The sequence below is a fragment of the Porites lutea genome, chromosome 1 (genome assembly GCF_958299795.1).
Source record: "Porites lutea chromosome 1, jaPorLute2.1, whole genome shotgun sequence".
NCBI lineage: Eukaryota > Metazoa > Cnidaria > Anthozoa > Scleractinia > Poritidae > Porites > Porites lutea.
In genome coordinates this window covers 17,446,522-17,461,043 of record NC_133201.1, presented here as the reverse complement: position 1 = coordinate 17,461,043, position 14,522 = coordinate 17,446,522, and the positions used below count along the sequence as shown (strand labels likewise).

Here is a 14,522-nt window from a genome sequence, read left to right as displayed (position 1 = left end):
CATAATGTAAACCCAGTGGTTATTTGTATAGGATCCATACACTAACTTGTAATTTCTAATCATAAGGGATTCTTTGAACTTTGCATCCCTTTTTACTGCTGTAAATGCACTGTTATTTAAATGTGTGGTTCCAGAAAATAACCATACCACCCCCATGGAAGAGATTTGCCGTATGATCCCCCCTCCCCTCTGGATTTTCCAAAATCAGCCCCCAAATTTACCCCCCTCCCCTCCGGAATTTCCAAAATTTTTGCACACCCCTGGAAATATTGCTATCTCTAATTGAAGTGAACAAAGAGGTAGTTTTGTTCACTAGGATGCCAAATTTTGTGAGTATCATGTATTTTCTGTTGAATTGTATAACAGGTAAGCGAATTCCTTATGCAAACTCCTTATGCCCTCAAGTCACAGACAAATTTTGTGCGTTTCACATAATCTCAGTTGAATTCTACGATTCTGCAAATAAAATGCAAGGTCGCGTAGGAAACATAACTGTACTTTTCTCGCACTGCGTCAAGAAGAAAGCAACACTTGGAGAAGTATAATTAAAGAGATTAGGACCCCGTCACACAATAAGACAGTGTGATTATCGAATTTCATTCTACCAAATTTGAATATTTGAGTTTGCGGTAAAATTGCGAGTCGCCTATTTCATTGATAAGTAAATTGTCACGCAAAGTTTAACGTGCTGGAAAAGGCTCGTGTAACTTCTCTTGTGATAGAGAAACAGTCATTTAAGAGAAGAAGAAATGCAACCAATTAAAAAAATTATTTTTCGTGTAAAACTCTTCCAAAAGCCGCCCTCAAAAGCGCACTATCAGTACAGTGTCTGTAAGCAATACCCAGTTTGTTACAAATTGTACTATGTATGCCTGAGATGGCAAAGAAACACCTTTAGTATATTATGCTGAATTCATCTTTTGTTGAAGATGTCTGTCTATTATCACAAACTTTACATTTGTGCAACATTTTTGCTATGTAGTTGTAGGGTCAAGTGAATCTTTCAATAGTTTTTCTCTGTAAATACTAAACAAAGTACTTTAAAGCAAGGGGGTTATTAATAAATTTACAAAAAAAGGAGACTGGATCAAGTGGCTGTCAATGATGGACGTCTATTAGTGAGCTTGCTCGTTAGAGAGGAACAGAATAATCTAATATCTGAATTTAGACGAGTGTAACAAAATCTGGAAGAAGAAAAAGAAAGAAGTTACAATAGGTAGTTCAACAAGTTTTAAAGGTCCTTCAACTGTCCATCACAAAGAAGTTGAAGCATACAACTCAGACTGCAGCAATGGCGTCTGACAAAAGCGGGAATAAAACTCCTTCTTTGACTGACATATGGAGGGTCCTAACAGAAATTAAAACGAATTTGGAGAAGCTGATGCTTGACAAGGAATCCCTGAATGGTAATTGTAGAGAGGTAAAAGATAATTTGCAAAATACCAATCGTGACAAAATCTCGTGGTGCAATTGTGTATTTAAACTTCACTCTCAAATTCCCAAAGGCCTCATGGGATGCGTACGGAAAAGTACTCAAAAGAGGTATGAAGGTTTTTTGAGAGTACGCCTCCACAAATTCAAAACATCAGGGTTCGAAATTCCCACAAGCTAACTCGCTAAATGTGAGCCAAATTTGCGATTATCGAGTGTGCCATAGGAAAGGGAAAAAAAGCCCGATAGTGCCGATGCACTAACAGATGAAGAAATAGAGGAATTCTACCGGGCAGGAGTGCTCGGAATAAAACACCATGAGCACTTCTGAATACAGTTTGGATGAACAATTGTATCTATTTCGGCATGAGGCCTGGACAGGAGCAACGAGATATTTAGAGCTGAAAACTAATGCTGACGGGCTTCATTATGTGAAGTTTTTCACCAAGTGCCAAACAAAAATGAGAACTGGTGAAAACACAAGAAATGTCAGAGAAAGCAAGCCAAAGATGTACGAAAACCTTGACAATGATGATCGCTGTCCTGTCACCACCTATTTGGCCTATGAGCAACATAGACCACCAGAAATGATGGCAGATGACTCTTTGTTTTATCTCGCTGTCAACACAGAAGTTCGGAAGGCAGGGAAGAAATGGTTCAAGGCAGCTTCACTGGGAGTAAATTCACTTAGATCTATGGTGACAAACATGTTAGCAGCCTCCCAAGTTCATCCAGACAAGAAATTGGTCAACCAAAGCACAAGAAAGCATCTGGTCCAGAAACTTGTGGATAATAATATTGCACCGAATGAAATTGTGCAAATAACTGGACACAAAAACACCAATTCACTGGATAACTACTCTGCTATATCTGACAGACAACAGCAGCACACCTCTACAGTATTATCCAGGAGAGGGGAATCTTCTACTTCTGTTGCTACTTTGTCTATGCCAAAAGTAACAGTAGATGAAATTACATCGGTATCTACAGTTCAACGGCCAGCACAAGTGCAGGAACTTTGCCCTTTCTTTACCAGTGCCAGGTAGGAACAGTGAACATTGGGATATAAAAGCGCTCAAAGAAAACATGAATTTTATAAAAAAATTTAGTGCCACATCAGGCCTTAAATCAAATAAGGAAAACACAAAAGCAATGTGGATTGATTCAACCAAAAATAATGAAACTAAACCTCTAGGCTTTGAATCTTATAAAGAACTGATTAAATCCTTAGGAATTAACTTATAATTATATTACAAACATGAAAACAAGCATAACTTATTTAAATTTCTTTATCAACATTTGCAAAATGGACACTAATCTGAATATAATTATGGCAAGCAAGAGACCTAACTTTATTTGCATGCACAGGTTGGTTAAGACCTTGGGTTTATCCAAATTAGTTACATTGTATGAAAAGAGACATTCTTAAGTAACAAGAGGTTTTCTACTTTTCCGACAATAGACCACTCTCCTTGACTAAATTGAGATGTAAAGATTATCACAACTTATTTCAGGAAAGTATGTAAAATGACAGAGCCTACTGCTATTAAATGCTGGTCTAGCTTCCATCCTTACTTCCCTACTAGATGGGAACAGTCATTCGATACAATCTATAAATCGACGGAAGACAATAAATTCAGAGATTTTGGTTACCATAGAATTTTAGTAACTAATAATGAACTCAAGAAATTCAAAATCAAAAATGAAGTTCTTTGTAAGAACCCTGATTCACTGGAACACATCTTCTTACAATGTCCTACAAATGTTAAATTTTATCATCAAATCTCATCTTGGTTTAATGTGTCCCATAATACTTCCATAAATCTTTCCCCTGACAAATTCTGTTGCCAAAATATAAATCCCTGGTCCTATAAATAATGATAACTTCAGACACTGACTAGATCTATTCATCCTGTTTATTACAAAGTATGTACATAGCTGTAAAATTAATGGAATACCCCTTAACCATATGCAATTTATAAACTAATTTAAGAACACAATGGAAAATAGAAAGATTAACTTGAAGTAATCATTATCTCTTATAACCTTCTCATGTGTAATTAGACTAATAATGTAAACTGTAATCAATGTTATTGTAAATTAGTATAAGTATTGTAACGTAAATAATTTCCATTTAGTTTTTTTTCTTTCTTTCTCTTTAGTGTGATGTTTCTGTATTCTTGTATTCTGATTTCATTATTGCAAAAAAAAATATTGATGTCTCGAACTTGCAGGGAGATACAAATGCAGAATGTAGGTACATATATAACATTGTCAGTACTGTGGAACTGTTCACCAAACTAGGTTTTCACCCTACCAAATCAATATTTAGCCCTACACAAATACTTGTATTCCTTGGTTTCATCCTTAATTCAATTACCATGAAGGAAAAGATATCAACAGCTCACCACAACTTGTCTAAAAAAGACAAAACCTCTTAATGTAGAGGTAGCCCTTGAAGTAATTGGCCTTATCATTTCCAATTTCCAAGGGGCTGAGTATGATCCCCTCCATTACAGGGCATTCGAACAAGACAAAATCAATTCGCTTGCCACTAATGCAGGAAACTTCAATACGCCTATGAGGCTCTCAGCTGTGTCCCTAAAGGAACTGCAGTGGTGGATTGCCTACATGTTTAAGCCCATTTCCTATCCTGCGCTTTCTGTGATCATACATTCACACACTTCAAAGAAGAAGTGGCACAGTGTGTTTAGTAATGGTAATAAAATAGGGGGTAGATGGTCATCATCTGAAGCCCTAAAACACATCAACACAATAGAATTACAACCTCGTGCTATGTTTGGCTTGAAATATTTTGCTGAACAAAAAAAGGGATACATATCCAGCTGCAGCTGGATAATACAACTGCTGTTGCATTTTTATATCAACAACATGGGTGAATCTCATTCCCAAGAACTAGAAGAAATAGCTCTGGATTTGTGGGACTGGTCTACTGAATGTGAAATCTGGATCTCAGCTGTTCATACCTCAGGAATTTGTGATGTGGATGCAAATGACCAGTCTCGTAACCTTCATGATAAACATGAATGGGCTCTAACGGCAGAGTACAGGTATTCCATGTAATCCTACCAGAATTCACTGGGCTTAATATTGACATATTTGCCACAAGGCCTATCCATAAGCCAGATGTATACTGCTCTTGAAAGCCAGACCTGGGATGGATCTTTGTTGATGCTTTTTCATTTAACTGTAAAGCTTACAACTTTTATGCTTTTCCACCATTCAGCCTGATCCCTGCCTGATGAACAGGTTGATGATTGTATGCTCTTAAAATAACAGAGAAAATTATCAGAGAAAATGCTGTTGAACAAAAGAAAAAGAAACCTAGGTTAAGAACGAATTAGCCTTCACACAACTGGGCTCAGCTTAACAAATACCCATGGATAAAAATTATTGTACCCAGACAAGAAACTTCTCCAACACCCAGGCCATCAGGAACCACACCTGCTCTGGAAAACACTCCAGTTGATGTTATATCCTGTCTCACGATAACCTTAAAAAATACAACCTTTCTGGAAAAGTTGCAGATATCATCGGGCTGTTGTGAAAGGCAGATTGATTGTTATTCCCCACAGATCAGTGAGGCTTTCGAATTTCTGACAAGCTTATACATGTACGATAAAGATCTTAGTTACTCGACCTTGAATACTACACATGCAGCACTTTCACCACCATTTCCAAAACACTGGGACAACTTTAGTTTACTCCCCTTACAGTATGCTTTATGATAGGACTGTTTGAGAACCAAGCACCCCAACCAAGGTACAGGGAAATATGGGATGCATTAACCCATTCGCCCCTGAACCGCCCGTAACCGCCCGTGCGGATCCACGTCCTTTCTACCCCTTGTGACGTCATCAGTTTTAACGGTCAAGGACAACTTTGTCTGCTAACTTGTGCAGAGTGAAGAGATCTTTCAAACCATACCAGAATGAGCACAATTCAGTCAAGGAAACCGGAGAAAGAGGCAAAAAACCATGTAACATTGACCTGAAAATCTCCATGAAAATCTTGTTCCATTGCCCACCTTAACCTTTCCTTTCACCTAATCCTAAGATCCTAAAAGCTTTCCTAAAAAATATTCCCACCAAAATGAAGCCTACTAAATGCCCAGCAAGAGAAAAAAAATGAGGCAACAAAAGCGAAAAAAGAGGGGAGGAGAGAAAGCGAAAAGTAAAAGTCAAGACTGCTGTGTCACTTTTAAACCCAAAAACTATGTCGAAATTTTGCTTTCTGCGCGTGCCCGAACTTCGCAAGCTGATATTTTGCATCTGGATCAGAAGGCCGCGAAGTGTACGACCTGTAAAGCGGTTTGTGGTAAGTTTTAGCTCTTTATAGCACGACAGTGACCAGAAAACCACTCAACTAGCTTCAAAACGCGTTTTTCGGCAAAATCTCCAGGAGCGAGTGGGTTAACAGTTCTTAAATATCTGGCCACCCTTACTCCACTAGAGCAACTGTCACTCAAACACCCAATATTAAAGCTGATAATGTTGCTCTTACTGGATACGGGTCAAAGAGGACAATCAATCCACCTGTTGAATTATATTGATGCTATGAACCACACAGATTCATCACTCACATTTCAACCTACAAGTCATACCAAAACAAACAAACCTAGATGCCCAGGGTCACCTATTGCAATCCAGGAGTTGAAGCCTGACCTGCAACTATGCCTGCTGCATAACTTCAATGCACCAAAACCTTAAGAGAATCTGAACAACAGTTCCTTGCAATGGGGACTACCCTGGAATCAATGTGACACCTGTCATCACTCCTGCCTTGGAGAAAGTTGTCTACAGCCTTCATGCTCAGAAAATTGTGGTGAAAGAAGGCGGTTCATGTACAGATGCCCTAATTATGATTCAGCATAAAGTGTACAAGTTTCTGGATGATACCAATTGCGTGGCTGTTAGGGTGTTCACTATGGGTTTTAGCAAGGCATTTAATTCTCTAACAAACTTTTAATAAAGGCATCCTACCAAACCTATATCTTGTCAATTGCAGTACAGAATGCAAAGGTGGTATATAACAATGTTAACTGTGATTGGAAGCATGTAAATACATTGTCAGCATGCAAAGAAAGTCGTGTACGATAGCCCGGGGCTAGTGGATTTTGCTATCAAGCTAGTGAATTTTGTTCTTAACTTGCGCGACAGGCAAGAGCTGTTTTTTAGGGAATTTCAAATTACAGAAGGATTGTAATCAATCCTGCTAATCAAAAAGGGTTTGGGTCTAGCTGAAATGACTTGTGGGCTGGTACATGCTAGCTACAGCTTGCCCAAATGACAGGCTGTAAAACTGACTTTCTTTGCAACCTGATTGTAAGGGTCCTACACAAGGAAGTGTAAGCAGAGCATATTTATTTAGTACCTTTCTGAATGACCTAGAGATTACTGTGGATGGCGAGGCTGTATGTTTTAAATATGCTGATGACTGCACAATAATGTCGTTTCTGTATTTGCCAACAATGACTCAGCACCTGAACTTATTAATAAGTTCTCAGAGTGGTCTAGTAGCAATTTATCAAAACGTAATCCCTGTAAGTGTAAGGAGATTGTTTTCCGAAAGAAGAGACATAACATCTCCCACCCATGGGGATTTTTAATCAAAATAAACTTTATGTCCTAACAATACAACACTTTTGATTGTATTCGTACAATATAGGAGGTGATTTCTCTTCTCACACCCACAGCGTTAAGAAATGGCCTTGCGCATGCACTATGCTATCTCATGTGATCTCCACACTCTGTTCATCACATTATAGAATTCCCATCAAACTTCAACTTACAGGTTAAGTCTTGTTTAATTTTCCAATTCTGATTGAACTTTTACCTCTGGGGGACAGTGTCCTTTACACAAATCCACACATGCGTACTTGAGAAATTGGTAGGATTTGTTCTAAAGATTGTCTGTTACATATGTACAAGTAAAAGCCATTTGTAGTGTCATGACTCGACCTTTTATTGTGCATCACAAAAAATACAGCACTTTGACTAGTGGAATGTGATAAATTCAAAACATTCTTGAAATGTTCAGGCAATCCATTAAAAACGGAGGAAGACTGGGGAAATTCATGCAAACAGATTTGTCGCCACAAAGAATGGACCCTGACTTATTATCATTCCTTTCTAGATTTATCTGAAAAGTTCTTCCATTCAAAAGCTTTCTTTTTTTTAGTTTACTCTGTATATAAAGAATGTCGAAAAAGTTTACCAAAGACTACTTCATTGTGCTGCTCAACTGGGAAATCATTGACCTAACCATGTCCAGGTAAGCTGAAGAAAACTATTAGCGGGACGTGTGTCGCAGCATCAACAAGAATTTTGCAGGAAATTTACCCATAGTGAACAGATGCAGTATTGTTTTCAATGACAAACATTAAAGATAATTATAGAGAACAACTGAAAGCAAATAAATGCTGACCAAAATTGTTTGTTCCATTCCCATGCTCATGATTGAAAAGAGGGAAAAACTCAAAAGTCAAGGGAACGAATCTAACTGCCTCCAAGCAAGAGTTTACAAGATGGAGATGGTCAAACAGGCTACCTGATGATCTCTTTCAGAGACTCTTGTGGAAGTACTTGATCAAACCACTGCCGCTTTCTCTCAAGGAATATATGCGGCAGTTAAGACAATTCCATTACTTAACCTATTTTGGTGTGTGCTGCTGAATGCAGTTTCCCCTCGACGAAAAGAATAAAAACTTTGCTACGTATTACAATGAAAGATGAGCGATTTCATCCTTGGCGATTTATAAACACAAAGATGTTAATGTTGATAACATCATCACTAAATTTGTGCAACAAAAGGGAGGTGCCTCGCCTTCTGTTTGTAAACATTTCAGTACCAGCTCAAAGAAGAATGTTTTAAAGGATTTGTTAACATCACAATCTGTTGTAAACAAGCCTGTAAACTTCTGCTCTGCCCCTGCGTATCTTTCCTGATTATTGTAATCTGAGTTTTCTGTAAAAGGCTTTAATGGTGTAAAATCCATCGTCACACATTCCTACATGTCAGTTCTTCACTGAATGATTTGAATGTGTTGGTGTCGTAAAAGCTTGACAAACGAAATATGTTTCAGCAAATCAGATGAATGAAGTAAAAAACATGCGCTTACTGTCAAAATGTTTGTTATTGTAGTTATTTTTTCAGGCATATTATTCATAAGATTACACATGATTACATGAGTTTTATTGGATAATTTTGAATAAATAACCCCTTGCAAATTTTTCAAAATTTACTCATGCTTGTTTATTGTACAAATATTTGGGTGAATGGAAGAGGAATTTTCTCTGACACAACCCAGCTGGCATATTGATTATTTGAAAAGTAGGCTAAGTTAAATAAGCACACAAAAATACGTTACAAAAGGCTCCATAGAACTTGACTTTTAGTGCGTTCAGAGGACACAAGTCTAAAAAACACCTGGGCAAACGACGTTAAACGCTGTACTCTGACTGCTTTCGGAATTTAGCAATTGATCGACGAAACAGAAGCATTAAGTTACATTGTCAAATAAGACAGATAAAAAGGCAAGCCCCTTCTTTTTCGGCAGTGTTCTAGACGACGTGTTTAAAGGAAATTTCGGAAAGTTTACAGTACAATTACTCCACTTCTCTTTAAAAATTAGGCAATTACGTCGCTAAGACCTAAGAATACCTCGAAAGACTTACATGTGTTGTTGATTCTCGTGGTACGGTTGTCCTTCGGAACGCGCTTCAACATGCCATGAAGAATGTCAACCAGGTCTTGAAACTTTTCACTCCACCGAAAGCATGAAGTGCTTTCTGAGCATCTCTTAGTTATGTAGTTGCATCTCAGCAATAGGTTTGAATTCCGAAACAATGAACTTCTCACCAACTTTCAGCTGTTTGCATGAGGCTAGTTCAGCTGCCTATGCATAACACGATAACAAAACGAGAAAACACTGGGGACGAGCGCCCACGTAGTGAGAGCCTGCATTAAACACACTCAGCGGATTTACCTTCAATAAGCTCTCCGGAGGAGGGTGGGGTCGGGGTTGGATCGGAGGCAGTGGGGGGTGGTGAACTTGGTAGTTTGTTTGTCCGGACGATCTTGGCCATCGTGACGTCACGAAGAGAGAAGCGCGCAACTTCGAGGAGTTTTCGAAAATGGCGCCGTTGCCATTTCCAAATGCTACTTTTAAAGTTGGTTTTCCTGGATATTGACGCTCCAAAATGGTTTTTGTCACGGTAGGATAGTGCAGTTCCAACATCTCTTTCCGAGAAGGTGAGTGAAATGTGTATTAATCCGAAAAATAACGCGTATGAGAGCTGTAAACAGTTTTGGTCAATTTCCTCGAGTGGAATAATGTGCCGCAAAAGTTTGCATGTTCGCACAGTAATATCGCATTTTCTCGAAATCGGTGAGGTGTTGAACATCGAAACTTGGCATAAGAGTGGGTTACTTCTATTGGAAAGCATTGTCTCTGAAGTTAATTAAGATAAACTAGCAGAAAAAATGATCAGTCCATTCGAGTGTGCCAGCGTAGCCGCTATTAAAGGTACAGTCCCAGAACTGATGCAATTGTATTCATTACTTTGCTGTTATCTCCAATAATGCCAATAGTACCACCTATTCAAGCTGTCTTTTCGGGATAAGTAGACTTTAAAGTAGTTTCTGTTAGAGGGAAAGTATAGTTGCAACAGCTCTTTCCGAGAAGGAGAGTTAATTATATTATATTCTGTTGATAATTACCTCGTAAACAGTTTAAGCCAATTTTTTCAAGTGGAATATTTGTCACAGAAATTTGTATGATCATTTATGAACATCGCATGTTTTAGAAAATCGGTTTCGTGTGGAAATTCGAAACTTGGCAGAAGGGTAGGTCAGCAATAGTGGAAAACATTGTCCTCGATGTTTAATGGGAGAAATTAGCAGTAAAAATGATCAGTCCATTCGAGTGCGCTTAATATTGATATAAACAGATGACCTCGACTCGGTTACCCCGGCACAATGTAAGTCAATTATTTTTCGGTTTTAAGAAAAAGGAAACCAAAGACTTCCCTCAACACTATGTATCTATAATAATTACACCAGGAATATATATTTTTTTAACACTTGAAGGTTGTACCATCTCGTTGAAGCAAAGGATATTTCTCTGTAATACCTATAAGCTTACATTAAGTTTTCATAAATAGCAAAAAAAATTATAAAGATTTACATACAGCTCCAAACATGTACATCTGTTATGCATGAAGCAATTTCATATCGTTCCACATCAATAGTTAGTGCAAATGGAGTCAAACATGTACAGTGAAACTTGTATAATTTAAGCAGACACCTCAGCGAATGCTGTAGTGCCCACTTAATACAAAGTTTCTTCCTACTACATACAGGTTTCAATAGAAAATGTCATATGAGGCAGACCTGCCAACTCTCACAATTCTGCCATGAGTCTCACGATTTTTTAACTTTTCTCATGGTCTCACGACAAGACTCGCAATCTCATGGTTTTCTGGGAAATATTCTAAATTGAAATATTACCTTGTTGAATAAAAACATAAATTTTGTGGGGAAATTTGTGTGCCTGGATAAGCTTTGACTATTTTAGCCATGAAGTTGTCTTAGCCCAAAGAAATGACTCTGCTGTATGTTTCGTCACAGTGATAACCTATTTTCTGGCCTCTTAAAGTCATCAAAGAAAAAGGGGCATCTAATTTGTTACATAAGTGACCACACTAAAGCAAGATTATATTAAAATAAACATTTGATGCCACTATTAAATGGAAAAGGGGTCGTTTAATTTTGATCAGGAAAAAATAGAATCTCACTACTTTTTGTAGAATCTCAGATTTTCCTTTATCAGGAGTTTGCAGGTCTGTATGAGGAGCTAAGTACCATTCAAATAAAAGGCAGAAACATTTGGAATACTTCCAGAGATATGATGATATACATTTGCATTAATATCTTTATTTTTGCAGAGCAAATTGTACCTGAAATTTTAAGATATCAAATGAGAAAAACAAGCTTTATACAAACAAAAATGAAATGAGAAAGTACTGTAACTTATTTATATAATTTACAGAAGTCCCCTGGTGACACTAGCCAAGTGCTGATAGGGCGAGACTCCCAATCTCATGGTTTTCTGGGAAAGCAAAAGGCATCTTAAAAGGACAAAAGGCACATAGGGCTCAGCCGAATGGTACCATAATGACGTCAAAACGTATGGAAACAGGCCTTTTCTCCGAAACCCGCCCCATTCCCCTATGGCTATTTTTACTTGCATTTACCCTACCTCACCTCCCCTCCCCGTACCTGATGAAACAAGGCTTTCAACAGTTTGTTGAGATAGGATGCTTTTTGTTTTAAAGGATGAGCTTATCATGTTTTATTATTGTAGAGACGGGGGTAAGATAACTTAACAATAATAGACAGATTATAAGAGGTGGGATACTCATTTTTACAGCTATCCCTGGAAGAAGAAATAGAAGTAAGGAGCTGACTGGCAGCCACTGAGATTGAGGAGAGGAGAAAGTAAATTGAAAGAGAAGAGAAAGAGTTAAAAGGAAAAGAAGAAAGGTTAAGACAAAAAGCAAAAGAAATTAAAAATACAGTAATAGAGGCTAAGCAGGTAGCTGCCCAACTGCAACTAATGGCAGGGCAGCTAGACTGCTTGGCTAACCAAATTCTAGAAGAGACCAAAAAGTTAAAGAAGAAGTAAAAGAAAAACACCAGTGTAAGAAAATTTTATTGATAACAAACCGTTTCTTTTAATCAAAGTCGATGTGCAAAGTTTTTAAATGTAAACAAGTCTAAGTCAGACCTGTTATGCAAGAAAGAAAACACATTTGTTCAGTATATAAAAAATAAAAGGAAACTGGTTCTTCTAATTTCTCGTATCCTGTATGGTCTCTTCTTGCTCCATGGAATCCACTACATCTAACACCCTCCACTTCCCGCACTGCACTACTCTCTTCGTGGAATCTATTATACTAGATCTTTACAGACATCCAGTAAGCAGCACCTCCTCCATCATACACTGCATGTTTTTTCTCAGTATTCCCAACCGAGGAAGCACCTAATTATAAAATCAGTCAGATAAAAAGAGATTATTATATATACAAAAGTAAAAAAAAAAAATCAATAAAGGCAATATTATCACGTAAAATCCCTAATTATTTGTTAAGCATCTCTTAAATCAGATATTATAATGGTTTTCCTCGCCTACTCCCTAAACTTCACATTAATATGGGTGAGTTAAACCACAAACACCACCCCCCCCCCCCCCCCCCCAAGCAACGGTAAAAAAATATTTCTCCCTTGAATTATAAATTTTTGTAACTTCAAGCAACCTATCAAGATAATCCAAAGACTGGTTTCTAATCTTAAACCAATAGCTAAATGAATACCTGTCAACCTATCTGTAATCATACCATAGCAATGGCAAGGCTATGTGAAATATATTAGCAGAGGCAGTACAACGGCAAATTTTAAAGAGGGGCTTTAGAGCTATTATAATGCAACACCTATAGTCATGGAATGATTGTCTTTACTAAGTTATGCCTACCAAGAAATTACCACAAAGCTACATCAGCTGGGTGATAAAACTGTACAAGCTGGGTGATAAAACTGTACGAGCAGGCCCCGAATTGTTGGAACTGGACAGTGTCACTTGATGTAACTGACAATAGCATGGAGTCCAGGTAAGTTAAAAAGCATCAATGATTGAAAATTAAACTGATGCCCCTGCACTCCCACTGCCAGTAGATCCCCTGCCTTGACATTACCTAATAAACATACATTGATACTCGTGTCATTTTCTGAACTCGTGTAGTTATTGAACTATATTGTCGTTCTTGAACTTTGGTGTCTTTATTGAACTACACAAAAAGAAAAACCGAAAAAATGTAACATAAAAAAGTCTATTTTTATATTGTAAAAGTGTGAGAAGGGTGATGATATTCATCGCATGAAAATCCTGCAATTTTTTATATCCTTAGAAATTTTTCCCCCTCACTTTTTAAGATGCGGACGCCCGAGGAAACACATTTTCAATATTACACGACTGAAACGCTTACTAGTGTCCGTTTTCTTGGCTTTTTCTATTTTTTTTTTCTATTAACTCTGTAAAGCGATTAAGGCAAAGCTACATACCCATCCTTTCTATGGCTCCTCCTCCTGGATTCTCTGCATAAAGCCCTAAAAATGTTGATGTTGATCAAAAACTTTAGTTCACGGCACTTTACCCTATACCCTAGTGACAGATTCTGTTTGACTATTTACAGGTTAAAAACCATGTTCTCCTTTGTTTGTGGGGCGAAGAAGTAAAGAGAAAGGCAATGTGAACTTATCTCCATCATGAGCAATGAATGTTTTGACAAAATGATCGTAATTTATAGTGAAAAGTTGCAATATAATAAGCTATAATATCCTTGGTTATCGCGCGACGATTAGATTCAATGGAAACCGGTCGTTTCGCCTACAAGTCGTTTCGCCTACAAGTCGATTCGCCTACACTGACGTCGATTCGCCTACATGATCTGAGTTGTTTCACTGAAGTTAAGATAAATAAGACTGAAGCTTACCTGTTGTGATAAAACTCAAGCTTACCCGTCGTGACATGATCTCAGTGCGAAGACTAGGTTATAGTATATTATGCGTTTTTGTCATACAAGCGTACTTGCTTGATTTGGGATGGATCGTCTTTACACGTGACATGATCTCAGCGCGTAGACTAGGTTCTAGTTTATTATGCGTTTTTTGTAATACAAGCGTACTTTAATATGAGATTGATATTTGTGCATTTGGGATGGTCGTCTTTACACGTCCACGCGCGGTTTGGTGCGTTCCGGTTTGCCGAAATTTCGTTTTATTTCCATCAACAACTTTAAGTTACATAAAAACAAATGTTCCAACGTGAGCAGGGTATGAACAGTTAGACAAAACAAAGTTTACCTCTCAGAAAACACGCGCGCGTGTTATTGTAATGTAAATAATTATCTTCAGTTATCACCTATTTAGTGAATGAAAGAAAATAACAAATCACGGTTAAGATGAATTTAATGTGATCCTAATGAATTAATCAAACAACTGCTCGTATGTAT

General features: G+C 37.7%; 1 long non-coding RNA gene across 1 annotated transcript; it reads left to right on the top strand.

The window, feature by feature from the left end:
• The first annotated feature begins 9,487 nt into the window (after positions 1-9,487).
• LOC140935773 (uncharacterized) lies at positions 9,488-12,308 on the top strand. Its single transcript, XR_012165257.1, has 2 exons — positions 9,488-9,705; positions 11,885-12,308. It is a non-coding gene; the product is annotated as an uncharacterized lncRNA (long non-coding RNA).
• The last annotated feature ends 2,214 nt before the right edge of the window (positions 12,309-14,522 follow it).